The 27,999-nt window shown below is 37.0% G+C and overlaps 1 pseudogene; it reads left to right on the forward strand.

Moving 5' to 3' along the window:
- The first annotated feature begins 103 nt into the window (after nucleotides 1-103).
- LOC149260123 (bidirectional sugar transporter SWEET3b-like) lies at nucleotides 104-27,999 on the forward strand (annotated as a pseudogene).

Here is a 27,999-nt window from a genome sequence, read left to right on the forward strand (position 1 = left end):
CTCGGAGATGGAGATCGCCGCCGAGGTCAACTAGGTAACAGACCCCGGCACGCCTACGAAGAGGGCCACACAGTTTGTGCGTACCAAGGCGGAATGCTGGCGCATGAAAACCTTAATTGCTAAAGCGCTGGAATCAGTCACAGAGGTTAATCTCACCACTCAGGTCAATCTCACCACAGAACAGATGGCCAGGATCACAGATTACAACAGCTCCCTGGACAACAAATTAACCGCGGTGAATGAATCGATCAAAACCCAGAACCGTCTGATGATGCTGCTCATCCAGCTTCTCAAGAACTCCATTAACACTGCTCCTGTGGCGCAGCCAGCCACTTCCAACGTGAACTACGTTGCTCAGCCATCGACCTCTGTAGCGTTTCAGCCTGCATCCCTGGAAGAGCTGCAAGCGAGGATCGACAGCCAAGTCAAGAACAGTGGCTTGGATACCACCGCCCAGATGGGTAATTACTACCTCTAAAGTCTTCATGTCAGCCCCTTTCCTGACTCGCGCTCTGGCTTCTCTGTTATCTTTTTACTCTGTTATCTCGGCTTTAGTCTGTGTTTGTTGCTCGGCTAATACTTCTACCATCGACTCACGGTAGCTCCTGTGGTCTAGAAATGTATTGCTCTGTCTATCGCCACCCTGCGTGGTGTGCCTCGTTTTGGTGTAATTGTAACACGTCTTCTGAGCAGGCGATTAGCCCAGGAATATTGTACATCCCTGCTCACACTGCCTTTGTAGTTTTTTGTATTATACTTGTTATATAATATAATCTTCTTACTTACAAAAAAAAAAAAAAATAGCTATACAAGCCCTCTTGTACTTTACCAGCTCATTTCAAGGGCCATACATGGTTTCATGCGAAACTAACCTAGGAATGAAATAAGCGAACTGTATGAGCAAAACAAGCGAACTGACAAACAACAAAGCAAAACAAAAGCAGAAGTGAATAAAAGAAAATTGAGTAAGCAAACAAGAAAGCAACCAAACAATCAAACAAAGCATGTAAACAAACAAGCATGCAAGCGAACAACCAACAGCAAACACTACTCCTACTCCTACACTAACGTTGCATGGGTCTGATCATGTGAAGTGATATTTCCAATGTAGCCACCAGTGTATTGGTTGACCCATGTTGGTGAAGTCTTGGTCCGTGAGTAACCCAGTTGTGTGAACCAACAAACAAGAAAGATATAACAATGAAGACAACCACACTTCATGTTTCAAAGTTCCCACAAGACATAACTGAGTGCATGTGCATGAAAAGCAGTTTGTGGCCTTATCATAGTGCTGTGTGAGACTGTGTGCAACTTTGAAGCATAAGCACACTCTTGACTATGACATGCAAGCAAACGAAGGAAACAAAGATAACTTGTGTCGCCAATGAGTGCTTGCAATGTAAGACTCCTCAAATGCATGAGCGATGGGATCATGCAGTTCAAGTGGAGGAAGTGTGGTCTGTGTGTGAGATGGATCTTCAATGCATACAGATGAGTGCTGAGGAGCCTTTGGTGATTGAACAGTTTCATGATCAGAAGTGAGACTAACCCCAAGAGAGCGAGAATCTGACATAACGATCAGCTTGAGCTAAAGTGCCTCAATAGTCTTGAGTGTTTCAACTTCTTCATCAGATAGATAATCATAAACCGGTGGCTTCAAAAGATCAACTGTGATAGAATCATGATCGTGATCAAATATGGAAACAAATGGATCACAACTACCAGGATTAGAAAAATCAATGATTTCATCGGCATCCTCACGATCATATGAATCAAACATAATTGTATATCAAAAGCGAACAAACTCATCCTTTGTGTTTTTAGAAAATGTAGATGAAAGATCAAGTGGATTTTCAATGAATGACTTATCCTCTCCATTTTCGAATGATGGACCAACATCCAGTGAGTCCTGCAAGTGATCAACAATGGGTGCATCCGTGGATGAAGACACACATGCAGAATCATGGGTGGTAGGTTCACCAAAGATTTTAGGAAAGAATGGAGGGGGCTTGGACGGAAGGGAGTCATCCTTCACCAAGTGATGATGCTCAAGCTCCCACTCATACTCTTTGTGAATGACAATGCATGTTGGTTATGCAACACCAACTCCGTCAGTGGTTTGTTTCTCATTCACAACAAGTGAAGAGTCTAGAATGGACGAACATAGGATAATATCATCCAGAGGAACAACGAAATGAAAAAATAGAGGTCATGGAACATAATGCATATGGGAACTCGAGGGACTCACAACCAAAATTGTGCGGAAATTAAGTGAAGTGATGTTGGAAGATGTGAAAGTTGAACAAGTGTGTGAGCATGATCCTCAACATCACTCAGCAGTGGTGGAGTTTCTGAATGAGGGGATGGCGGATACTCAGTTGAGAAAGTGACTGCATCCACATGAGATTAGGCAACTCCCCCACTGAAGAATGTTGAGCGAGGCTTGATTTCAAGCTTATTCTTGGGACAAGCATATTTCTTAAGGCAATACTCAAATCAGTCCCGAAGATAAGTAAATTGCATTTGGCTCCTCGGAGCTTGAAACTGCAAGTCATGGAAGCGTTGCCAAAAATCCATGATTGATTTATTCAGAGCCTTTTGTTGCTATAATAGTTTTCAGTCAAGATGGTCTGGATCAAAATGATAAAAAGTGTCTTCAATGAGATCACATAAGTGTTTAAGTGAGTGTACGCTATCAACCGGTAGCCTAAGCAGCCATCGACGTTGAGATTGACGAAGTGTGTGTGCAAGCAACAAGCTAGCCTGTTCGTCAGAACACACATATTCCTCATGAAGCATGGAAAGAAGGGCATGTAAGTACTCATGATAGGCCACTTCGCCTTCACCATCATACGTGTAAGTGGACAAGAGATAAAAAAATTCCCCGTGATGGAGACATATTTACGATTTGAGAAACATCACATAGGGAGAAGAGTGTAAGAATCCATGAAAGGTATGCAAAGGTTCAAAACTGGATGAGAGGTCGAAAATTGTCATCTATACCTCCTTCTAGTGCCATAAATGTTGACGCTGCTGGACCCCCCAACATGTCAAGGGGATCTCCTTGGTAAGTTGTCCCAATTAGACCTCAGACTCTTTGGTGTAGGAGTCCCAGCAGTGGGTCGTAAAGCAATGCCTTGACCGCGATTTCACATAGAGGCAAGTAAGATAACTCTATTGGTAGCAAGGGTGTGACCGGTGTAGTGAGTCAAGGAAGGTGCATGAGAGGTTCTAACACAGGTGGGATGAGATGTGTGTGCCCCTTGGCAACCTGTAACAATACTCAGATGGGAATTAAACACACGAGCAAAGATTCATCAGAAGCTGGAAATAAAGTGAGCTGGCAATCCAAAGTGATGGTTAAACCAACAACACATCTACAACAAGATTCATACAATTGCATACAAAACAGTTCATACACAACTATGTATGTTAAATAACATACATTACTATAGCAACCAGAATAGTCCAACTACAATAACAACATATGCATGAAAACGTGCTAGCTCTTATTATATAAAGAAGTGTAAGTTCAAATCATACAGTACATCCATGTAAACCCACTAGCCCCAACAATGGAGCGTTACAGCCACATCCACCTACTCCTCCAAAGAGATGAACTCGCTCAGTGCAGTGGAGAAGCCAAGGCACGTTACAATACTGTCCAAGTTGTCTCCAAGATAGTCTTATCGGAAGCTTGGCTTACCAAAAGCATTTACAATGAGTTATGAGGTTCTATTTATAGCAAAGGGTGGGGTGACCCTTGACATTTCCCTTTGTGACAGTTCATCTACCCTCATGACTCTTCATCTACTCTTTCACTGTTACATCCAACTATTGACACTTGAACTTCAACTTGAAATGACGTTACATTACAATGCGCATGTGCTCATGTGAGACGAAATGGCTTGAGCAAGCCATGCAAAACATCACTAACACTCGGTTTGTTGTGGTGATACCAACTCTTTGACATGCTTGTGATGGTGAAGGTGGTGAGTTGATGCCAAGCTCGGTCATCCGTGATGGTGTGCATGCACCCCATGGTGACATGTTGCCGAAGTAAACTCTTGCCTCCATTGCAACCGGTTCATTGGTTCGGCCCCTTCATCCAACTTGTCTGCTAACGTGTGCATGGTCTTCTTGGGTGCGATTGAATCAGCAAAAAAAATGATGCATAATGTTCATGCTGATCTTCAAGTGTGTGTTGGTGGTCATGCGCATCAACTTGCAAAAGGACATGTTCAGCTCCCATTGGACTTACTTCTTGTCTTCGCCTTGGTAAGTGTGTTGAATAAGTTGGATCGCATGCATGAGCACAATGACATGCATGTTGTTGAATCCCTTGCATTTGATCTATAGCACTGCTTACCATGTCTACTCCAAGCTAGATGCTAGGATAGATCTATAACTTGTATGGGCGCAGTTTCATTAGTGAGTGCATGTTGCACCAACTATTGTTCTTATTCCTGCTACAACTCGTTTGTCTATCCATGCAACCTCATGTTCTTCCTTGAGTTGCTACTTCAGCACATTCAACTCTTTCTTTATTCCATTCTCTGTCTTCACGCGTTCTTCATGTCGTGCCGTCACCTCATAGTCCGAGTCTCCAAAGTTTCTTTCATCATCAGTGGATTTGCTTGAGCTTGCAACTTTGTTCTGCCTCTGTGTTGTCAACAACCTTCCTCTTGCATTCATTGCATTTGGTATGCCGCCTTCAACTTCTGTTCATGATGTTTCTTGTTGTGATGTTACTATTGTCATATCTTGATGTCCTTGCCTACGAACAACTTGATATCTTTGTGAGTAGGCAAGCTCATAGAAATTTGATCGACTACATCTCCAGGTGTACTTTTAACAGTGTCTTCGACTCTTCTCTCTTGGAAACCAATGTACCTGCACTATTGAGAGGCAGATGAACACCTGCAATACCTAGAGACATGGTAACACTCATGACAAGAAATTTGTCAGTGAAAAAACAAAATGAACTTGAGAATTGACTTACAACATACCTGTGTGACTGATCATAAAGGTTGCGCAATTTTGGCCAGGAGGTAGGGAGACTAACTGAAAAGACTATGCAAGGCATAGTATGGGCTGCTGGGAAACTAACTGACTACTGGAACTATGCAATGCACAGTCTAGTTTGGCTACTGACTGCTAGAATTGTGCAATGCGCAATCTGAGTTAGCAATGGCTGCAGGCTCAATGACTGTATTGTGCAATTTTCTGGGCCAGCAGTCACTGTCCCTTAGAAATGTGCAAAATAGTCCTAGAGGATAGTGCCTGGGTAGAAATGCGCATTTATGGAGAGGAAGAGAGAGCCTTCCTTCCCTAGATTGCGTAATGTTATCTCAGTGAAGGCAGATTTTGGGCCAAGGTTGCCCAGACTCACCGACAAGAAATTGAATGTGAATGTGAGTGCGAATGCATGGTGATACTAAATGTAAGCATAAGTGAAAGATCATGCGTGTAAACAATGAATGACACATTCAGAAAATGGAACAACGTGCATGTGGTTGAGGTGAGTCGCTGAATCGACGACCGTTCGTGAAAAACAACTTCATGCATCCGACAACAATGAGATAGCAACAAAAATTGAAACAATTATAATATAATCTAATATGTATAAAAAAGACAACAAGCACTCACTGAAATCAAGCAGACAATGTTCATACTAAGCGAAATAAAAAAAGCGCCAGAAATACAACACAATTTATGGAAAGTGCGCTTACCCCAAAACAACTGAGCTGAGTGTCTTCATAGCTCATAGATGTGATGTGGTATGTTAGAGTTGCAAGATTGATGTGAGGAATTATCTCTACGATTTTCGGTTTATGAGTTTTGATAACATCGAGTTTGTGATGCGCATGCCACAAATCTAGGGAAAGTAACACTTCCTTGCATGTAACCTCCAACTGATAAACATAGATCCCTAAAACAAGGTATTTCTTTGCATGTTGCCTTGGGAGAAGTAGTCCATGCATGCAATTCTATTTTGCTTGGTCCCAGAGGTAACCAATCAACTCAGCTACACATGTAAGAGTCTGTTCGACTGCTAGGAGAAAATGCGAATTTTTGGCTGGGAGCTAGGCTAGCTGCCCAAGAGATTTGTGCAATTTCTAGGCAGAGAAGTTGACTGCTACCCAGATTTGTACAAATTTTAGGCTGAGCAGCTGTGTTGGGGAAAATTGTGCAATTTTCACTTTGAGTGTTGACTGCCACAATTGCGCAATTCTAGAACCCAACAATCTACCATTTAGGGTTGTGCAATTTCTAGAGGGAAGGATGGTTTCCCTCCAGAATTGCATAATTTCTCGGGGGATATTCAGTCAATTTTGGTGTCCTAAATTGATACATAAATTATCAATCCGGGTATCATAAACTGATGAAGTGTAGTGCACTATATGTGCTAGATAACCCTCTTATCTCACTATTTTTGAGTTTTATGGTTGTTTTGGGGGTTTTTCTCTTTTTGATTCCTAATTTTCTGCAATGTAATCTACAAAATCTTAATCTATTGCTAAGAACCTAGAGAAATGAAATGAGAGCTAAAGGTGCTTTTAGGTCAAATTTGGAAGTAAAGTTTGTAAACAAGAAAATGAAAACAAAGCTTCTCTTCTTGTTGTTATGATAGTTTCCAAAACATAAATTGAAAGGACTTAAAACTACTAATAACAAAACCAAAGCTTAAATGAGAAAATGAGATTACAACTATCTATGATAAACCAAAAATGAAATACTGGAAATAAGATTACCGCTACTGTCTAATCTATTTGCAGAATCAAAGCTTAATGAACTACTAAAGATGAAATTGCAGCAAAACTAAGTCAAAACTACAAATGAAATTGCAACTATTCTATTTTGAAAGCAAGGCTAAATAAAGTGTTGTTGTCACTCTGCTACATAATTCAGGGAGAACTACCTCCTTATGATAGCAATTTGAGAGATTTCATTCTTCATCATTCTAAGAAAATTAAACATGAAAATGCAAGGAAAGACTCATTCATAAATAAAACATTTCACCACTTAGTTTTAGGATTAACCTTCAAATGAAAGGGTTTTTGGAAATATCCATTTATATTATGAGTTACTAAACTAATAAGAAAATGGCATTGAACAACTTAACTCAAAAACTAATGAACAATAATTGTAATGAAAGATTCATTCATAAATGTAACATTTCACCACTTAGTTTTAGGATTAACCTTCAACTGAAAGGCTTTTGGAAACATTCATTTATATCATGAGTGACTACACTAATAAGAAAATGGTATTGAACAACTTAATTTAAAATCTAGAAACTAAGGAACAACAGATGAAATAAATCAATTTATGCTATTGCCATCAACTTAAAGCTACAGTTAAGAAACTAAAAAGCAATGAAAACCAAAGGACTATTCTATGCTGGAATACAACTACTCTGAGTTAGTGAAAAATGACATAAGCTGCATGATACACAGAGTTAGAAAATGATTATGAACATGATGAAAAACAATGAATTTACAATTAAACTAAAAAAAAAAAAAAAACATAAACAGTAATAAAAACATGTACCCTTGACCATGCAGGGGCCCTCTGCAAGGTCTTGGATTATGAACATGGAATCAACACTTCACAAGCGCTTCAGGTATCCATTGAAAACATAGTTTTTATATTAAAATAGAGCACTAAGTTTTTCACACTACAAAGCAGAAATTTGCACTATTACATAAGCAAAAACTTGAACTTGTTTTGTGTTCTACATGCTGGTATTTATAGGAAAAATATACAACTGTTTGAAGAGAGAAATCAGTTGTAGCAAAACACGTAGACAGGTAATGTGTGCAGAATTCTTGTCTTCGGTTGCCTTGAAACATAAATCTTCTAATAGTGGCTGTTGGATTCTGTTTGTGTAGGTGGCAGATGAGGTTCTTGGCTTCAGGAGGCTGCCTCAGATCCATCATTGAGAATTGTGTAAAAACAGAGTCCTACTTGCCAGGGGTTTCTTCAGTTGACTTCCCTTTGACTGGAGTCCTCCACATCGATCTTGGCCAAATGGATAGGATACAATCCATGCTCTGACATTTTCCAAACTACCCATGTGGTCCTTTTCTTCTCTTGATACATGTAAACTACAAAAGCATGGAGATAGTTGTCGAACAGTTGGTTAGCTATGGAATGTGGCTGCATTATGTAGCTGAAAGAAAAAAACCTATTCAAATAACAAACATAACAATATAGCTTGTAAATCACTGAAATATACTCCTTGAGGCAATGTGTAATGGCCTTTTATGATTAAGGATGCATTTTTCATGGAAAGAAAAGGAAGAAGGAATATGAGAAAGTTGCTTAAGAGAGAGGCAATTTTGTAACTCAACATAACCCCACTGCGAGACTATTACATGTCCCCATGCAATCAAAATTGTAAAAAACCTCCTTTTACTGCATTTGCTTTGAGACTTCAGCCAAAACATCCAACCTCTTCTTGCTTCTCTTCACTGCAACTGCCATCCTAGGTTTCCTCATGAGAAATCTATACTTGAGGTTAATGAGAGCTCGGTTTAGCTTCTTGTTTTTCCTCTTTAATTTTATGTTCTTCTTATACCAAAAACCCAAATGAAGCATAGTATTGTCATGAATAATCTTATCTAGATTGTTTTGTTCTTTTAAGGCTTCATTTTCCTTCTGAATGTGCCTATTTAAAACCTCTAGCTCATAGATTTCCTGCTTAAGTGAGCTAGTCAAAGCCTCTTGTGATGTAGCTGGCTGCTCAGGGTTGGATGAAGTCCCTTGATCTACTGATGTATTCTTTTGCTCCAGTGACTCAATATAATCATAAATATGTTGTTGGATTGGGTCAATCCCTGGAGAGACTCTCTTTGGGCTGCTTTCAAAGTTTTGTTGAGGAGAGTGTTGTGGGCTCTGCTCAAATGAGATGTTATCTTGGGACTGAGTTGGAGTTTCTTCTCCCAAATCTATGAACTGAGCCTCTTTTGATTTTTCTTTCTTCATTCTACCCTTGAGTCTAGAACTTCTCCTCAAACTTTGTGAGCCTATGTTTTCTTCCTCTATAACCTGTCTTCTTTTCCCCTTCTCCTTCTCTTTCTTGAACTAATCCTTGATGTTGACTAATTTCTCAGAAAGTAATTGTTCATCCTCTAATGAAGGTTCAAGAGTATTTTTATGGATTTCCTCAACTTTTCCTTTCATCTTTCTCCTCCATTTTGTCTGCTTTCTGATCTCTGTTAATGTTTCAGAGATGGGCTCTTCTTCATTGCTTTGTTGTGCTGAAGTTCTAGGAGTGTTTTGAATTGTAAGACTGGTTTTCCTTCTCCTACTCTTTTTCACAGAACTTCCTTCAAGTAATTCTGGTTCATCTTGGAAAAAGTTTCTGATCAAAAAGTTCTCCCATGTGTCTCCTACACTCTTTAATTAATATTCAACTAGAATTTTTATGAGACCATGGTGATAAAGATTAGTTTCTATATCTTCCATATCTTTCTGAACAGTAGTGGCCATTCTACTTAAACTATTCAACAGGAAAAATGGGAGATTGATGGTTCCATTTTCAAAAAAAATCATCAACAATCTTACGTGATATACATACATGGAACCAAATCTTCCCTCACATGTGATAAATTTTTGCAAAATTAATAGCATGCTACCTCATTTACCCTTAAGTGCAGAGATGAGAATTCCTCTCTTAAAAACTGAAGTGTCCATACCTGGATTTTGGAGAATGACTTTCCAAGTTTCATCATGGAATTATTTATTCTTGAACCACCTCTCTCCAACCTTTGGTAGCTCGGTTGTTGTAGCAATTGAAGATTCGGTCAATGTAAAATTTATGTCACCAATCTCCACATCCATCCCATCAAACGATCTAGAAAATGACTTGGTGATTTCTTTATGATGACCATCAAATTTTTCAATGAAACTCAGCCAACTAGCTTTCTTCAACATCCCTTTCAACTGAGGATAACCTTCCATATATTTCACTCCTATAGGTTTTTTTCTAATGATGAGACCCATCACTCCTATTCTCTGCTTATCTTCAAATTTCCTTCACTATCTGCATGTAGAAGACTATGTATATGACAGTGGTATATGGAAGAAAAAATAGTTATAGCTATGGGGATGAAATAACAGAGTATGTGGAAGGAGAACGATTATGAGTAGGAGATAAAACATATAGGGTATATGAAACAGGGAAACTATATGCGTGAAATAGTGCAGAAGATGTATGGAATGGAGTGGCTGCACACGTAAACTGTGTGGAAGACAAAGTACTGCTACACACAGAAAGGATCGAAAATAGAATGAATGATTGTGTGCTTAATGTATCCGAGTTCTTGTATACATAAGAAGGCTATGGAAGTAAAAGCAAGGAACTCGGTGTAATAAAGGAACAATAAGGTTGTGAAGAGTCGTATCCAATTGGGTTATGTCATGTATTTAGCTGTTAAACAAATGTGATGGAGAAGTGTAGTGAAGTACGAGTTAAAAATGGAGATCAAATCATGAGACTGTTAGGAATTTAAAGTCGGAAGGCATGGTGGAATAATCATGGCAATCAAATCGCATGATGACAAGTCAAGGAGTAGTGTAATTATACGAGTTATACAATTTATGTTTTATATTGCTATTTGAAATAAGTTTTTGTGGTTACCTTTCGAACCATACCTTTTCGCTTGCTAGCCTTTTTTTGTTTGCTTATTTAGGTGCTTAGGTGTTGATATGTCTTCAAAAGTTGTTTTCTTCTCCAATACCTACATATGAAATTTATTATGAACTAGCCTTTTCATTTTTATTTTTTTTGAACTAATGATCAAACTGTTATTGCAGAGTCAAATTGGTTGCAGAACAAGATTAGATATGGAACTGGAACAGCTGCAGAACGAGAATAGCTGTGAAATGTAAAACAAAGAACAAAATGTGACTTTATGAATGAATGAAATGGAGATGACTGTGTGGATGAAAATATGATAGAATGGAAATGAAAAATGGAGGTGGAAGAAATGCTGAAGAAGAAAAAATTATTAGTGAAATATGGTGGTGGAGTGGAGTGAAACTTGCAGAAGTAAAACATAATGAAATGAAGTAAAACAATGAATTTTCAGAATGCACAATGAGTAATCATGTTTTTTGGAAAATATAGGGTGTTAGAGTCTTCTGATTTTCACCCTGTGTTTTCTGTATAAGGTTGGTGGAGAAGAAGGATTCTTCTTCACCAACTTCATTTCAAAATTATTTCGAAAAATCTTGATGAACTCCTCCTTTGAGATTGGTTTTTGATAAATTTTCAACCTATGACCATTCACAAGGAGAGGAGTTTGATTCTCATCTATTGTTCTGATTCTTACTGCTCCATTACTGAAATTTTTTTCAATCTCATATGGCCCAAGCCAATGAGTTTGAAACTTTCCTTGAAAATATTTAAACTTTGAATCAAATAACAGTGCCCAATCTCCCTCTTGAAACCTTTTGTCCTTGATGTACTTGTCATGCCACTTAGCTCTCTGTTGCTGAACTAGACTAGTCCTTTGAACCACCTTTCATCAAGTTCATTTAAGTGCTCCAATCTATGCTTTTGAGCTTTTGATAGATCCATCCCCTACTAAACTGCCATCATGAAGGTTTTGACTTGGAACTCAATGGGGAACAGGACTTTATTTCCATAAACAAGTTCATAAAGTGTATGTCCTGTTGTGTTTCTCCATGTAGTTATATAGGCCCACAAGGCTTCAGGAAGCCTTTCTGCCCAATCTCTTCTATGTAGATGCACAATCTTGGTGAGGATTCCTTCAATCACTTTATTTGTAGACTCCACCTGACCATTTGCTTGTAGATGATAGAGAGTGGATTTTCTATGCTTGATCTTGTACTCTTCCATAAGCCTCTCCATCGTTTTGGATGGGAATTGAGTTCCCTGATCTATCACAATTTGTCTTGGAACACCTAAGTGAGTAAAAATATCCTCCAAAATAAAACTAACTATAGATTTTTCTTTAGCAAAAAGTAATGCTCTGGCTTCTACCCATTTGGTGACATAATCAGTGCACACCAATATATACATTTTCTGCTTGGATGGAGGATTAATAGGTCCAATAAAGTCTGAAGCCCATTTTTCAAAGGGTTCAATAAGTACTTGAGGTTGTAATGGAATTTCATTTGAGGGAGCAAGTTTCCCTACCCTTTGGTAGTTGTCGCACCTTCTGACATATTCTTTAGCATCTCTGAAGATGGATGGCCAATAATATCCTAAAGAAAGGATTTTATAGGCTATCCTCTTGTCAACAAAGTGTCCACCACATGGCTCGTCATGACATGCTTTGAGAATATTAGGCATTTCATCTTCCCTGACACACCTTCCAATCATAAGATCTGGCCCTGTTTTATACAATTCGTTAGTGATCCATGAATATCTTGCTATATTTTGAATAATCCTTGTTTTCTCTCTAGGAAATAAATGTGAAGGTAACTTACCTATAACCTAGTAGTTAGCAACATCTGCAAACCAAGGAGTTTGAGTAGTTACTACAAATAAATATTCATAAGGAAACTTATCCTCAACCGAAGAGTCTTCTTTGATATTCTGAATCCTAGACAAGAAATCAGCAAATGTGTTTTGTTTTCCAGGTCTATCTAGCACAGTAATGTTGAATTCTTGCAAAGTAAAATCCATCTTGTAACTTTTCCATTAGTAATAGGTTTATTCATCAAATATCTAATTGCAGAGTGATCTGTATGAACAAAAGTTTCATAGCCTGTTATATAGTGTCTAAACTTGTTAATTGCATGAACAATAACTAAGAACTCTTTTTAAGTCACAATATAGTTCAACTCAGCGGGAGTCAAATTTTTACTTGTGTAGTAAATAGGATAAGGAATCAAATCTTTTTGTCCAAATACAGCTCCTAGAGCTGTATCTGAAGCATCTGTAGAAATATGGAAACGAAGTTTCTAATTTGGTCCTCTTAAGATAGGTGCTTCAGATATTTTTGCTTTCAAGGTTTCAAATGCTAGTTGGCAATCAGGATTCCACTTGAATTCACAATCTTTTGTAAGAAATTTGAAGAGTGGAGATGCTACTTTGGTAACGTTTTCTATAAACCTTCTATAATATCCTATAAATCTTAGAAAACTTCTAACATAATTTTGGCATTTTGGAATTCGTAACCTAGAGATGACTTCAACTTTTGATTTGTCTACTTTAATCCCATCTCCTAAAATGTGATGTCCTAAAACAATACCTTCTGTAAATATCATAAAGCATTTTTCATGGCTTAGTGAAAGGTTTGTTTCTTTACATCTTTAAAGGACTTTTTCAAAATTTCCCAAAGCTTCTTCAAATGTGTTACCATAAACTGTAAAATCATCCATATATACCTCTACACAATCATGTATTAGATCAGAAAAAATTCCTAATACTACTCTTTGTAATGTTGCTGGTGCATTACATAACCCAAAAGGAAGCACTCGAAAAGTTCCCCATGGATAAGTAAATGTGGTTTTATCTTGATCCTCAGGTGCTACCTAAATTTGATTATAACCACTAAAACCATCCAAGAATGAGAAATACTTTTTACCTGTTAATGTATCTAATACTTGATCTATAAAGGGAAAAGGAAAGCGATCATTCAAGGTTGCTTTATTCAATTTTTTGTAATCAATGCACACCCTCCATTTACCATTCTTTTTAGGCACAATTACCAAAGGAGAAACCCATTGGCTATCTGAGATTGGGTAAATGAAGTTTACATTGAGTAACTTTTGGAGCTCTTCTTTCACAATCTCCCTAAGATTTGGATTCATCCTTCTTTGAGGTTGTGTAATTGGTATACTGTTTTCCTCAATATAGATATGATGGATACAAGTCTTAGGATCAATACCTTTCATGTCAGTATACTCCCATGCAAATGCAACAGAATGTTTTTGTAATATTTTGGTTAGCTATTCTTGTTGTAGTTTCTCCAAGTTTTTGTTTACATTCAATGTCCTACATGGAAAAATTTCAATTGTAGAGCTACCAAACTCTTCCATAAAGTAAAGAGAAATCTGCCTAGATGATAAGTATTCAACATTAGATTTTTCCTGGAATTGTGCATGATCATATTCTGAAGATGTTTCAAAATTTTCCAATGTGTTCAAAATTTGACTATCTTCACTAATTTCTGATATAGTAAAGATAGGCTGAATAACATCTTCATCATCGATCCATTCCTCGTCATCTATTTCTATGATTGCTTTTGCTAGAGGATAAAAAGTAAATTTCTTTTTTCAATTACTATCAGAAATGCACATGTCACCAGATCTACAAATAATAAAAGCATCAGCTGTGGCCAGCCAAGGTCTTCCTAAGATGAGTGGGTGTCCTCCTAGATTATTCTTGGGAGTTAAAATCATGAAATCAATAGGATATTCCCAAGAATCTAAGGAGACTGAAATGTCTTTTAGCACACCATCTGGTTTAATTACTGATCTATCTGCAAGTTTTAGTAAGGTAGGTGTGTAAAGAAGGTTAGGAAGTTTAAGCTGCTCCATAGTCTGTCTACTCATAATGTTTATTGCTGACCCTAAGTCAATCAATGTGTTTGGAATTTCAATCCCATTTATGTGTGTCTAGACAATTGGACTTCCTGGATCCACATATTTCTGCATGGCAATCTTTCTCACCATGATATCTACTATATTTCCTACTAGGTGAATTCTTTTTGTTTCTCTTAGTTTTCTTCCTTGTCTTTTGATGCTCAACTCCTTTATTGTCTTGGCTAGAATTGGAATTTCTCTAATGGCTTGTAACAAAGGAATCTTGATACAAACATTCTTCAATTCATCTAGGAAGTCATAATTGGGCAACAAAATTTGTTTTTCCACTCCTCTATCAATTTGTAATCTCTCAGGAGAAGGAGGTGTAGAAGTAGATGCTGGTTGCTCAATTATAGGAGTTGTGTTTATTGACTCTTTTTGTTTTACTTTTTCAGTGTTTTGCTTTTGGAGGGATGTCCCCTCAAAACTTTTAATGACTTTTAGAGAATCCTCCTCAAAAGTGTCTTGTTCTTGAATATCTATAGAAGGTTTTTCCTTCTCTAATATCCTACCAGATCTAAGTTGAACATCATTAAGATCTAGAGGAGCAATCATGCAAGTAGGAAATTGTTGTCCTTCTACCATGTAAGCATTCTGAGGGTTTTTATTATTGGGATTTGGCAATGGTTGGGCTGGTAGTTGATTTCATTATTATTGAAATGGAAGTAAGAGTTTGGGATTTTGACTTTATTGTGGAGGTTGTTGTGGTAATGGCAATGAAAGGTGAGGGCTTTGATTTGGAAGTTGTGGTTGCTAATTTTGCTGCTGATTTTGTGAGGGAGGATAGCTCTAATAAGATGGAGGATATTGATTATATTAAGAAAATCTCCCATAACGATTTGTACCCTTTGTTCCCATTGTTGAGATTGATACTGAGATTTAGGTTGAGGCCAAGGTTGCTGCCAAGAATTCCAGTTTGGTGGGGGTTGAAAATACATGGATTGTTAAATCCTTGATTTTGTTGCCCTTGCCAAGGTCTTCTTGTAACAAAACAAAGAGATTCAACAGGATTTGGGACCGTTTCCTCTTGAAAGATAGCCTTAAGACGTGGGATTGAAGGACAATCCTTGGTCTTGTGACTTTCTAAACAAATCATACAAGTTTCTACAATTTTTGCATCTAAAGGGCATTCCTTTAGAGCATGTTTCTTTCTGCATTTTGGAAAAAATATGGCTAAAACATCATCCTTTATTTTCTTCTTGTTTTGGATTTTGAGGGTGTTTAGCTGCTCACTAAGGCTCCCTAAAATATTAGTTTTAAACTCATCAAGCATATTGATAATTTCTTCCCTACTTTTAGATCTGGTTGTAGATTTGTTTTCTCTAACAAGAAAAGGATCTCTTGGTCCTTTCCTGGTTTTAGATTTCCCCATTAAGAGATGAACACATAGTTCTGCTATGTCACTTAATGGAAGTTGAGAGATCTCTCCCTTCCCCATCATGTTAAGGATATCTATCCATTCATCTCTAATGGCCTTTAACAAAATATCCATCGAAGTTTCTTCATCTAAATTGTTCATTTTTGCTCTTTTCAAATTGTAGTTGAATCTCTCAAGCAAATCCTCTAAGTTCTCATCTTCCTTTTGCATCATTTTGAACATCTCATCCTTATCATTAGTAGGCATACAATAATCCAAGTATCTATCCAAAAATGCATGTTTCATGTCATTCCAAGATCTAATGGATTGAGTGACTAACCCCATAAACCATTTCAAAGTAGCCCCTTTTAATGTTGAAGGGAACAATTTGAGTTTTTGAGAGTCTTCTAGAGTCATAGGTTCTGCACAAGATTTCAAACTCAAACAAAAATGTTTTAGGGTCCTCACTTTTCAACCCATAAAAGTTTGGGAGGACAGATGGTGAAATGTTTTTCATTGTGGTATGTGTTTCCTCATCTACTATAGGGAATTCAAATGAGTTATCTATTTCCCTATTTCCTCTGCCTCCTCCATTATTACCTCTACCTCCTCCACTGTTTCCTTTACCTCTCCCTCTACCACCTCCTCCAAATAGTGAAAATTCTCCATCTTGTTCTTCTTCTGCCATTATAGTTTCTTCAGAGTCCTCTAGTTTTTCTATTAATGGATTATGGGAGAGAGTTTCTTCTTCTTCTTCTTCAATAGGTATTCCTACTTCCTCAACTACAATAGGCTCCCCTCTAGAAGTGAAAAAGGTCTTCTCTCCTAGGACTGTTTTGGTGGATGATATAGGAGAATCTTCTAATTGAATTTTTTCCCCTTGAATTCCAGGAATCCTATGGCTGGGAGTATGAGTCTAGGATGGAGGTGTGTCTTGCCTAATCCTTGGTGGAGTAGGTGGAGTTGTAGGAATCGAACTTCTGCCCCTAGCTATAAATATACCCCTAGAATCTCTTTCTCTATGCATGTCATTGTCTTGTTTTGTTGTTTTTGATTTTTTTTATGAATTTAAGAGATAAGGCTACTTAGCTACACTTCCCCGGCAATGGCGCCAAAATGCTCAGTCAGTTTAGTGTCCCAAATTGCTACATAAATTATCAATCTGGGTATTGTAAACTGATGAAGTGTAGTGCACCATATGTGCTAGATAACCCTCTTACCTCACTGTTTTGAGTTTTATGGTTGTTTTGGAGGTTTTGCTCTTTTTGATTCCTAATGTTCTACGATGTAATCTACAAAATATTAATCTACTGCTGCTAAGAACCTAGAGAAATGAAATGAGAAAATGAGATTGTAGCTGTCTATGATAAACCAAAAATGAAACACTGGAAATAAGGTTACCTCTACTATCTAATCTATTTTCAGAATTAAATATTAATGAACTAATGAAGATGAAATTGCAACTGAACTAAGTGAAAAATACAAATGAAATTGCAACTATTCTATTTTGAAAGCAAGGCTAAATGAAGTATTGTTGTCACTCTGCTACATAATCCAGGGAGAACTACCTTCTTATGATAGCAATTTGAGAGATTTCATTCTTCATCATTCTAAGAAAAGTAAACATGAAAATGTAAGGAAAGACTCATTCATAAATTAAACATTTCACCACTTAGTTTTAGGATTTACCTTTAACTGAAAGGGTTTTTGGAAATATCCATTTATATTATGAGTTACTAAACTGATAAGAAAATGGCATTGACTAGCTTAACTCAAAGACTAGTGAACAACAATTGTAATGAAGGACTCATTCATAAATGTAACATTTCACCACTTAGTTTTAGGATTAACTTTCAACTGAAAGGCTTTTGGATACATTCATTTATATCATGAGTGACTACACTAATAAAAAAATGGTATTGAACAGCTTAATTTAAAATCTAGAAACTAAGGAACAACAGATGAAATAAATCAATTTATGCTACTGCCATCAACTTAAAGATACAGTTAAGAAACTAAAAATCAATGAAAACCAAAGGAATATTATACGCTGGAATACAACTACTCTGAGTTAGTGAAAAATGACATAAGCTGCATGATACACATAGTAACATGATAAAAAATAGTGAATTTACAATTAAAAAAAGAAAGAAGGACAAACAGAAATAAAAACATGTACCCTTGACCACGCATGGGCCCTCTGCAAGGTCTCACATTATGAACATGGAATCAACACTTCACAAGCGCTTTAGGTATCCATTGAAAACAGAGTTTTTATATTAAAATAGAGCACTAAGTTTTTCACACTACAAAGCAAAAATTTGCACTATTACATAAGAAAAAACTTGAACTTGTTCTGCGTTCTACACACTGGTATTTATAGGAAAAATATACAATTGTTTGAAGAGAGAAATTAGCTATAACAAAACACGTAGACAGGTAATGTGTGCGGAATTCTTGTCTTCGGTTGCCTTGAAACATAAATCTTCTAATAGTGGCTGTTGGATTCTGTTTGTGCAGGTGGCAGATGAGGTCCTTGGCTTCAGGAGACTACCTCGGATCCATCACTGAGAATCGTGTAAAAACAGAGTCCTACTTGCCATGGGTTTCTTCAGTTGACTTCCCTTTGATCAGAGTCCTCCACATCGATCTTGGCCAAATCCATGCTCTGACATTTTCCAAGCTATCCATGTGGTCCTTTTCTTCTCTTGACACTTGTAACCTACAAAAGCATGGAGATGGCTACGAAACAGCTAGTTAGCTGCGGAATGTGGCTGAGTTTCGTAGCTGAAATACCAAAACCTATTCAAATAACAAACATAACAATATAACTTGTAAATCATTGAAATATACTCCTTGAGGCAATGTGTAATGGCTTTTAATGATTAAGGATGCATTTTTCATGGAAAAACAAAGGAATAAGGATGAGAAAGTTGCTTAAGAGAGAGGCAGTTTTGGAACTCAACAGGGGAGCTAATCAGCTTGTAGCTGGACCAAGTCCGGGTGATCAGCCTGTGAGGGGAATGTATCGTGCTATGATCGACACGCTGCCTTTGTGCAAGAAAAACACTGAAGCTTTTGAACTTGATGAAGCAAAGCAAGCTACTGTGAAAAGTTGGTAGGGAGGCTCCAAAACAAAGTTAAGGCAAAATTTTAGAGGGTGGTTGTAGCCACTACACCACTTGGCGACACACTAGTAGAAATCCATCTCTCTGAATGGACCTTGTTCGTGAAAATCAAGTCTAACACCTTTGGAAGTATTGTTTAGTTCTCAACTCATTTTGGTTTCACACTAGCTTGATTGAAGGATGTAGCATTTTCCAAGCTCTTGGTCGATTGACACACATTCCAAGCCAAGGAAACATAGTTGTTTCAATTTGGGTTGAGGGGTATATAGGTACACAAGCAGTATAGTTGTTAGAGTCTTAGTTTCATCTGTGGTGTTGCTCCACTACCAGTAGACCTGGACGATACCCTCACAGAGTCACATAGGAACACAATCATGGTTCCGCTACCCGTGAGCCTGGTCAGTACCTTGGTGGAGTTACTTGCATAACCTCCTTATGTAGGAAGCCTTTCTCTTGTTTCACCTTATTCATTTTTCATTTGAATTTTTTTTTTAGTTTTTCATTTTTTTCATTTAATTTTTTTCAATTATGTATAACACTTATTCATTTCAGAGGCTAAAGAGGGATCCCAACTTATTGAGAGTAGAAGAAGTTGTTCCTGCAAAGAAGTAGTTTATTATATCTCTGACGTGCCTATTAAGGTTTTCCCCCTCACCTTACTCTACATGACTAAGCTAACAAGGGTTAACCCAAAAAAGAACTGACTAGGGAAGGTGACACTAGTTAGCGCGCAAGCATTGTGTTTTCACCAAGCTTCACTTCGAACAGTACATATTTTACTTCGACGTATCACAGACTAAAAGTAACAAGCTCTTCATACAGAGGTAAGATGATAGATAACCAAGTAGTAATAGATGTACAAGCCCTCTTATACTTCACCCAGCTCATTTCAAGAGACATACATGGTTTCATGCGAAACTAACCTACGAACTAAAAATGAAGACTGTACGAATGAAACAAGCGAACTAACAAACAACAAATAAAATTAAAAGCAGAAGCAAATGAAAGCAAAGAGAGTAAGAAAATAAGCACGAAAACAAACAAGCAAACAAATCACGTAAATAAACAAGCATGTGAGCAAAAAATTGAAAGAAAACACTACTTCTACTCCTACACTAACGATGCATGGGACTAATCATGTGAAGTGATATTTCTAATGCAGGCACCGACACATTGGTTGACCCATGTTGGTGAAGGCTTGTTCTACGAGCAACCCAGTTGTGCGAACCATTAAACAATAAAGATATAACAATGAAGACAGCCACACTTTGTGTTTTAAAGTTCCCACATGACATAAGTGAATACAAGTAGTCCGTGGCCTTATCATAGTGCTATGTGACAATGCATGAAACTTTGAAGCATAAGCACACTCTTGACTGTGACATGCAAGAAAATGAAAGAAGCAAAGATAACTTGTGTCGCGAATGAGCACTTGCAATGTAAGATTCCTCCAATGCATGAGTGATGGGATTGTGCAGTTCAAGTGGAGGAAGTATGATCTGTGTGTGAGATGGATCTTCAATGCATACATCTGAGTGCTGAGGAGCCTTGGGTGATTGAATAGTTTCATGATTGGAAGTGAGACTAACCCCAATTGATTGAGGACCTAACATAACCATCAGCTTGGGATGAAGTGCCTTGATAGTCTTGGGTGCTTCAACTTCTTCATCAGATAGATCATCATAAACTGATGGCTTTGAAAGATCAACTGTGATAGATTCATGATCATGATCAAATACGGAAACAAATGGATCACGACCGCCACGATCAGAAAAATCAATTATTTCATCTGCATACTCATGATCAGATGAATGAGTTAGAGGGGTAGATGAAAAGTGAACAAACACATCCTCCATGTTTCCAGAAGAGATAGATGAAAGATTAAGTGGATTTTCAATGAATAACTTATCCTCTTCGTTGTCGAATGATGAACCGACATCCAGTGAGTCTTGCGAGTGATCAACAATGGGTGTGTCTGTGGATGAAGACACACATGTGGAATCATGGATGGCAGGTTCACCAATGATGTTAGGAAAGAATGGAGGGGGCTCAAACAGACGGGAGTCATCCTTCGCCGAGTGATGATGCTCAAGCTCCAACTCACACTCTTTGTGAATGACAACGCATGTTGGTTGTGCAACACCAACTCCATCAGTGGCTTGTTCCTCGTTCACAATAAGTGAAGAGTCTGGAATGGACAAACACAAGCCAGTATCATCCAGAGGAACACTCGAGTGCAAATATGGAGGTCATGGAACATAATGCATATGGGAACTTGAGGGAATCACAACCAATATTGTGAAAAAATTAAGTGAAGTGATGTTGGGAGGATGTGAAAGTTGAACAAGTGTGTGAGCATGATCCTCAACATCACTCAGTAGTGGTGGAGTTGTTGAATGAGGGGAAAGCAGAAAGTAAGTCGAGACAATGACCGCATCCAAATGATCTTGCATAGCTCCCTCACTGAAGAATGTTGAGCAAGGTTTGATTTCAAGCCTCTTCTTGGGATGAGTAATTTTCTTAAGGCAATACTTGAATTGGTCCCAAAGATAGGCAAATTTCATCTGGCTCCTCGGAGCTTGAAACTGTAGGTCACAAAAGTGCTACAAAAAATCCATGATCAATTCATGTGGAGCTTTCCATTTCTATAACATTTTTTGGTCAATATGGTTTGGATCAAAATGATAGAAAGTGTCTTCAATGAGATCATAGAAGTGCTCAAGTGAGTGCATGCTGTCGGCTGGTAGGTTGAGCAACCATCGACATGGAGATTCACGAAGTGTGTGTGGAAGCATCAAGTTGGCCTGTTTGTTAGAACACTCATCTTCCTCATGAAGCATGGAAAGAAAGGCATGTAAGTACTCATGCCAGGCCACTTCGCCTTCACCAACATATGTGTAAGTGGACAAGAGATCGAAAAACTTCCACGTGATGGAGACATCTTCACGATTCGAGAAACATCATGGAGGGAGAAGAGTGCAAGAATCCATGAAAAGTATGCAAAGGCTCAAAACTAGATGAGGAGACATAGCTTGTCATCTCACCCTCCTTCTAGCACAAGAAATATTGACAGTGCTGAACCCCCCAACATGTCAAGGGGATCTCCCGAGTAAGAAGTCCCAATTAGACCTCAGACCATTTGGTGTAGGAGTCCAACCAGTGGGTCTTAAAGTAATGCCTTGACTCCAATTTTGCACAGAGGCAAGTAAGATAACTCTATTGGTAGAAAGGGCGTGACCGTTGTAGTGAGTTAAGGAAGGTGCACGAGAGGTTCTAACACAGGTGGGTTGAGATGAGTACACCCCTTGGAAACCTGTAACAATGGTCGGATGGGAAGGGAACACACGAGCGAAGATGCACCACAAGATGGAAAGCAAGTCAACTGGAAATCCAAAGTGATGGTTAAACCAACAACACATCTGCAATAAGATTCATAGAATTTCATAAAAAACAGTTCATACACAACTATGCAAGTTAAGCAACATATATTACTACATCAACTGAAACAGTCCAACTACTATAACAACATATGCATGAAAACGTGTTGGCTCTTATGATATAAATAAGTGTAAGTTCCAATGATACAATACATCCATGTCAACCCACTAGCCCCAACAGTGGAACATTACAACCACACCCGCCTGCTCCTCCAAAGAGATGAACTAGCTCCATGCAGTGGAGAAGTGAAGGCGCATTACAATACTGTCCAAGCTCTCTCCAAGATAGTCTTATTGGAAGCTTGGCTGACCAAAAGCCTTTACAATGAGTTATGAGGTTCTATTTATAGCAAAGGGTTGGGTGACCCTTAACATTCCCCTTTGTGACAGTTCATCTACCCTCATGACTTTTCATCTACTCTATGACTGTTACATCCAACTATTGACACTTGAACTTACACTTGACATGACGTTACATTACAAAGCACATGTTCTCATGTGAGACGAAATGGCTTGAGCAAGCCATGCAAGACATCATTGAAACTCGGTCTATTGTCGTGAGACCAACTCTTTGGCATGCTTGTGATGGTGAAGGTGGTGAGCTTATTCCAATCTTGGTCGTTCGTGATGGTGTGCATGCACCCCATGGTGACATCTCGCCAAAGCGAACTCTTGCCTCCGTTGCAACCGGTGCATTGGTTCGGCCCCTTCATCCAACTTGTCTAGTAACATGCGCATGGTCTTCTTGGGTGCGGTTGAACCAGCAACACACTGATACATAATGTTCATGCTGATCTTCAAGTGTGTGTTGGTGGTCATGCACATCAACTTGCCGAAGTACATGTTCAACTCCAGTTGGACTTGCTTCTTGTCTTTGCCTTGGTGAGTGCGCTGAATGAGTTGGATCACATGTGTGCACACAATGACATGCATGTTGCTGAATCCCTTGCAACTCATACTAGAACCTTGGGTGAGACTATCACATAGACAATAGAACTCCTGAAAACTAATAACCAACAAAAACCCTTTTCTATTGTCTATTCGTGTTTGTTGATCTGATGCAAAGTGAAACAAATGTCAAACTACTCTAATTGTTTACTTATTTGTTCTAAGAAATAAATTATCTATAAAACTAATAATTGTAAATATCACTAGACAACTAAACCAAAAAACAACACGCAAATGTCATTTTGGAAAAAAGTCAGCTAAAAGTAATTCTTACAAAAAATAACTTGTTCTCCCATTCCATGTAAATAAATACCAATAAAAATAAGATGAGCTTGAAAAAAATGATATTACCAAAACATCATGTTTTTCCTCAATTAAGAATACTCTTAGAAATTAAGATTCAATACTTTGAAATTAGAAACTAAAATAGAATAGTTTGGAATTAGTTTCAAAATACTTGGTCTTATTTTATCTTTGTTTTTAGCAATTAGTTAGACCTAAACTTTCCTTGTATCTCTAAACTTGAAATATAAGTTCATCTTCTTCTTTACACATAACATTTTAACTAATAAACTAAAAACTACATGCACACAAATCATGTTTACGAATAAACAGTTGCATACCTCTACATGACTTTTGTTACAATATTATTATAGTTTTTATTTTTAATATTATTTATATAATAAATTTATTTTTATTATACTATTAATAAATAATATTTAAAAATATAAAATTTTAAAAAATAAATATGTTAATATAACATTATAACAAAATTTTCCATCATAAAGAAGTCAGCTTTATTTGTTTATTTATAAATTTTTAAAAAATATGGATATTGTGTAATGTATTAACTTATTAGATGTGGAAAAAATATTATAATAAAACACTATACCAATCACCTTAAAACAACTCAAATTTATTTATTTATATTTAAAGTAAGGTGCATTTATTTATTATGATGTTGGTTAAAATGTAAAAGATGACATGTACAAATTAGTATACATATATTTATATACTATGTAGTAGAATCATGTATTATATAATGAATTAATAATATAAATTTATGATATAATAATTATTCATATTTTAAAATAAATAATATTAAAATAAATATTGGTTTACTAGTATTAAGAAAAGTAAAAGCCTATTTGAATTTTTTTAAATGTTATTTTAATATTTGAATTGCATTAAGAGAATCATTTAAATGTTGTTATAATTTTGATGATTTAGAAGGTTATGAAAGTTGGTGTTAGTGTTGGTGTTGGTGTTACGAGAAAGTATCTTTCATTTTTAATCTTCTAAGGTGATAGCTTTTTACATGCCATGGTGTTTCACTATGCAATCTCGTGAGAGTAAAACTTTATTTTAATAGTGTTGATTATTTTATTTACTCAAATGAAAATAAATAGATACTTTTCAAGATAAGGAAGAACCATGTCTTTATAGTATCTTAATTTTATTGTATTATATAATTATTTATTGCACCATGGATTCTTCTTAAACTTAACTATAATATAATTTTAATATCATGGATATTTTATAAAATAACTTCTTATATGATATGATATTTAATTTTGTATTTAAGTTTAAGAAGAGATCAACTTTATTTTTATCAAAAGAAAGTGCCTTTATTTATTAGAGTTCTTTTCAATGGAGCTCTTATGTATGACAAAGTTTAGAGTTTAAATGAAACTTTTATTCATGAAAAAGTTTATAGGGTCAAAAGAATATCATCACTATTGGGCTCATGGTATTAAAAAGTCAAATTTGACTATTTAGTTGTATATAGAGATATTTGATATCACATAATCCACAACATTGTTATCCAACCCATGCATACAAGTCATCTAGTTAAATATCATATGAAACTTTATGTGTCCATGATGGTGGGGGAAAGTCCACCCAAATCATCATAAGTTTCTAATTTTCCACACAGTAAAATGTAGAAAAAATGATTAACAATATCCTTGTTTCATTACACCATTGGAAATTATTAAGTCTTAAGAATTGGATAAGTCAATTAGTTAACTAAAAAAATCCTCATCTAACCACAAAAAATTAAGTTTAAAATCACCAATTAAAATAATAACTTAATTAATTATAATTTTAAAATTAAATATTTTTATTTTAAAAAATATTCCTTTTATTTTCCAAATTATAATTATTTTATTCTAAAATTTATTGAATAATTTTTATTAAAAATGAACATACACCAACAAAATTAATAAACACAAAACAACCCAGTGTGAGATGCATATAACATTAATATCTCAAATCTCTGCCCCATAGGTATATATATATTGCAAAAGTTGGCATACTATGCATGGGCTTATTGACTGGAATAAAGTGTAAAACAGTTGTTGAGGTTGCATTTAAACCGTAGAGAAAAAAGCACCTCCCACGTATTTTAATACTGAAAGGAATCCAGGATATTAGAGGAAAGATTCAAACATAGGAGCGGTGGAGAAGAGCGTTTCATTGGCATTGACGGAATTCTTTTTAGTTACAGCTTTTTAAACTGCGAAATGAATACCAGGTACCTATGAGGCAAAATAGAGGAAATATTCAAATAGAGAGATGCCCTGAGAAACGTTCTTATATATGTGGAAAAAGTAAGATGACCCGGGGCATATGCAAAAGGAAACGTTGTGACACTTTCAGAATACTAAAATACTAATTGTCTGCATGCCTGTGGGATAGGAGTACAATTCTAAACATTGTGTTGTTGTCAACAGTTGCGAGGAAGGCATGAAATGCATTTGCAGAGGTACGATCAACTAAAAACCATGAATAACATGTACTTTTTTCTCTTTGTTTAATGTGGTCAAGACTCAAGTCCACTTTTTCATGCTGCATGACGTTTATTTGCATCGGCGCCCAACAAGTGAGAGAATATCTTGGAGACACAGAGAAAGCAAAGTAAATTGCAAGTGATGAAAGGGGTATAAGTATACACCCACCCTCTCATAGTTGTATGCCCATACTGCAAATGCTGCAAGCACAAGACTTGCACCACCTCCCCGCTGAGAGGCATTCTTGTTTTCCTAGTGACGCTAGTAAGGAACTCAGCGTTTGAGAACAAAGAAATGATGAACAACTTCATACGCTTGGGGGTTGGAATTTTAGGTCTCTCAGTCCTTTCTAATAAGACATATGAATTTCCGTTTTTATAGATCACTTCAAACCTATTTTTTTTTTTGCATTTGAGATAGTCGTCTTAGTCGTGTATGAACTAAAATGTTAATCATGTCCACTGATTTCTCTGATTTGACATGACACATTACAGGAAGTGCTTTTGCTTTGCTCATGTATGGTGCACCAATGTGAGTATTGTGTGCAAAATTCTAAAATTAAACAAGGAATAAAGCACCATATTGGGTATAGGACTAATTTGATTTTTTGTGATATTGGTGCACAGTACAACATTCAAGAGGGTGATAGAGAAGAGAACGACAGAGAGCTTTTCGGGATTACCATACACAATAGCGCTCTTCAATTGTCTTCTCTATACGTTCTATGGGTCCCCTCTTATCAGCAACGGGTGGGATAACATTGTAGTTATGGTTGTGAATGGCATTGGCCTCCTTATCGAGTGCTGCTTTGTTTGCATCTATCTTATATTTGCTCCACCTAAACCCAAGGTAATATTGGAATTTCAGCATACTTCCTCCAATGTAAATATTAACTGAATAGCCGCTTGGGTAAATTAATGCAATCTGGGCGAACTACACTTACTGTCTCGCTCTCTATAAATTGTATGTAGAGGAAAATGGTTGGGATGGTCGCCTGTGCGTTGGTGGTGTTTGGGAGTATTGCAATAGCTTCATTTTGTGGTGTACATGACCACAAGCATAAGAAGGTTTCTTGTAGGAACGGCAGGAATGGTAGCGACTGTCATTCTCTACGCTTCGCCGCTATCGGTCCTTGTAAGCTTTACCCTGCCCTGTCTAGTTTTCAAAATTTTCGTAATTTTGAAAGGCTCAACAGCTTTCAGCATCCATTATTGTTACTGGCTGTTACTGATAGTGCCTATTGTTAATGTCTTTTTACTGTGTTTATTACTATTCAGAGAATGGTAATCCAAACGAAGAGCGTGGAATTCATGCCGAGCTTCTATTTCTCGTTGTTCGCTTTCCTGGGAAGTGTGTTGTGGATGGTGTATGGCTCTCTCAGCAGAGATATTGTCATCATGGTAATAATATAATAATTAAATTGTTGTTACAAGTTTGTATGATGAAATCCATGTGATCAGTTTATATGACCCAACAATATCGCGCAGTAAGAACCCTATTTGAAACTACCGCTAAGTGGTTGTTGCTTCGTGTGTATTTCATATTTTGCGCAGGCACCAAATTTTGTTGGAGTGCCACTGGGGTTGGCTCAGATGGTTTTGTATTGCTTTTATGGCAATAAAAAGAGCCCACGTGTTGAAGATGCAAAACTAGTGGATAGAGGCCAGCCCTGGGAGCCGACGAAGGACAATTGTGAGGAAAAGAGTGAAGAAGACAATGAAAAATGCCAATCCGATGAACAAGACATCGAAATGCAATTGAAAGTATGA

The sequence above is a fragment of the Pinus tabuliformis genome, chromosome 6 (assembly GCF_031772625.1).
Source record: "Pinus tabuliformis cultivar Carrire ecotype Pingquan chromosome 6, CPIR1, whole genome shotgun sequence".
NCBI lineage: Eukaryota > Viridiplantae > Streptophyta > Pinopsida > Pinales > Pinaceae > Pinus > Pinus tabuliformis.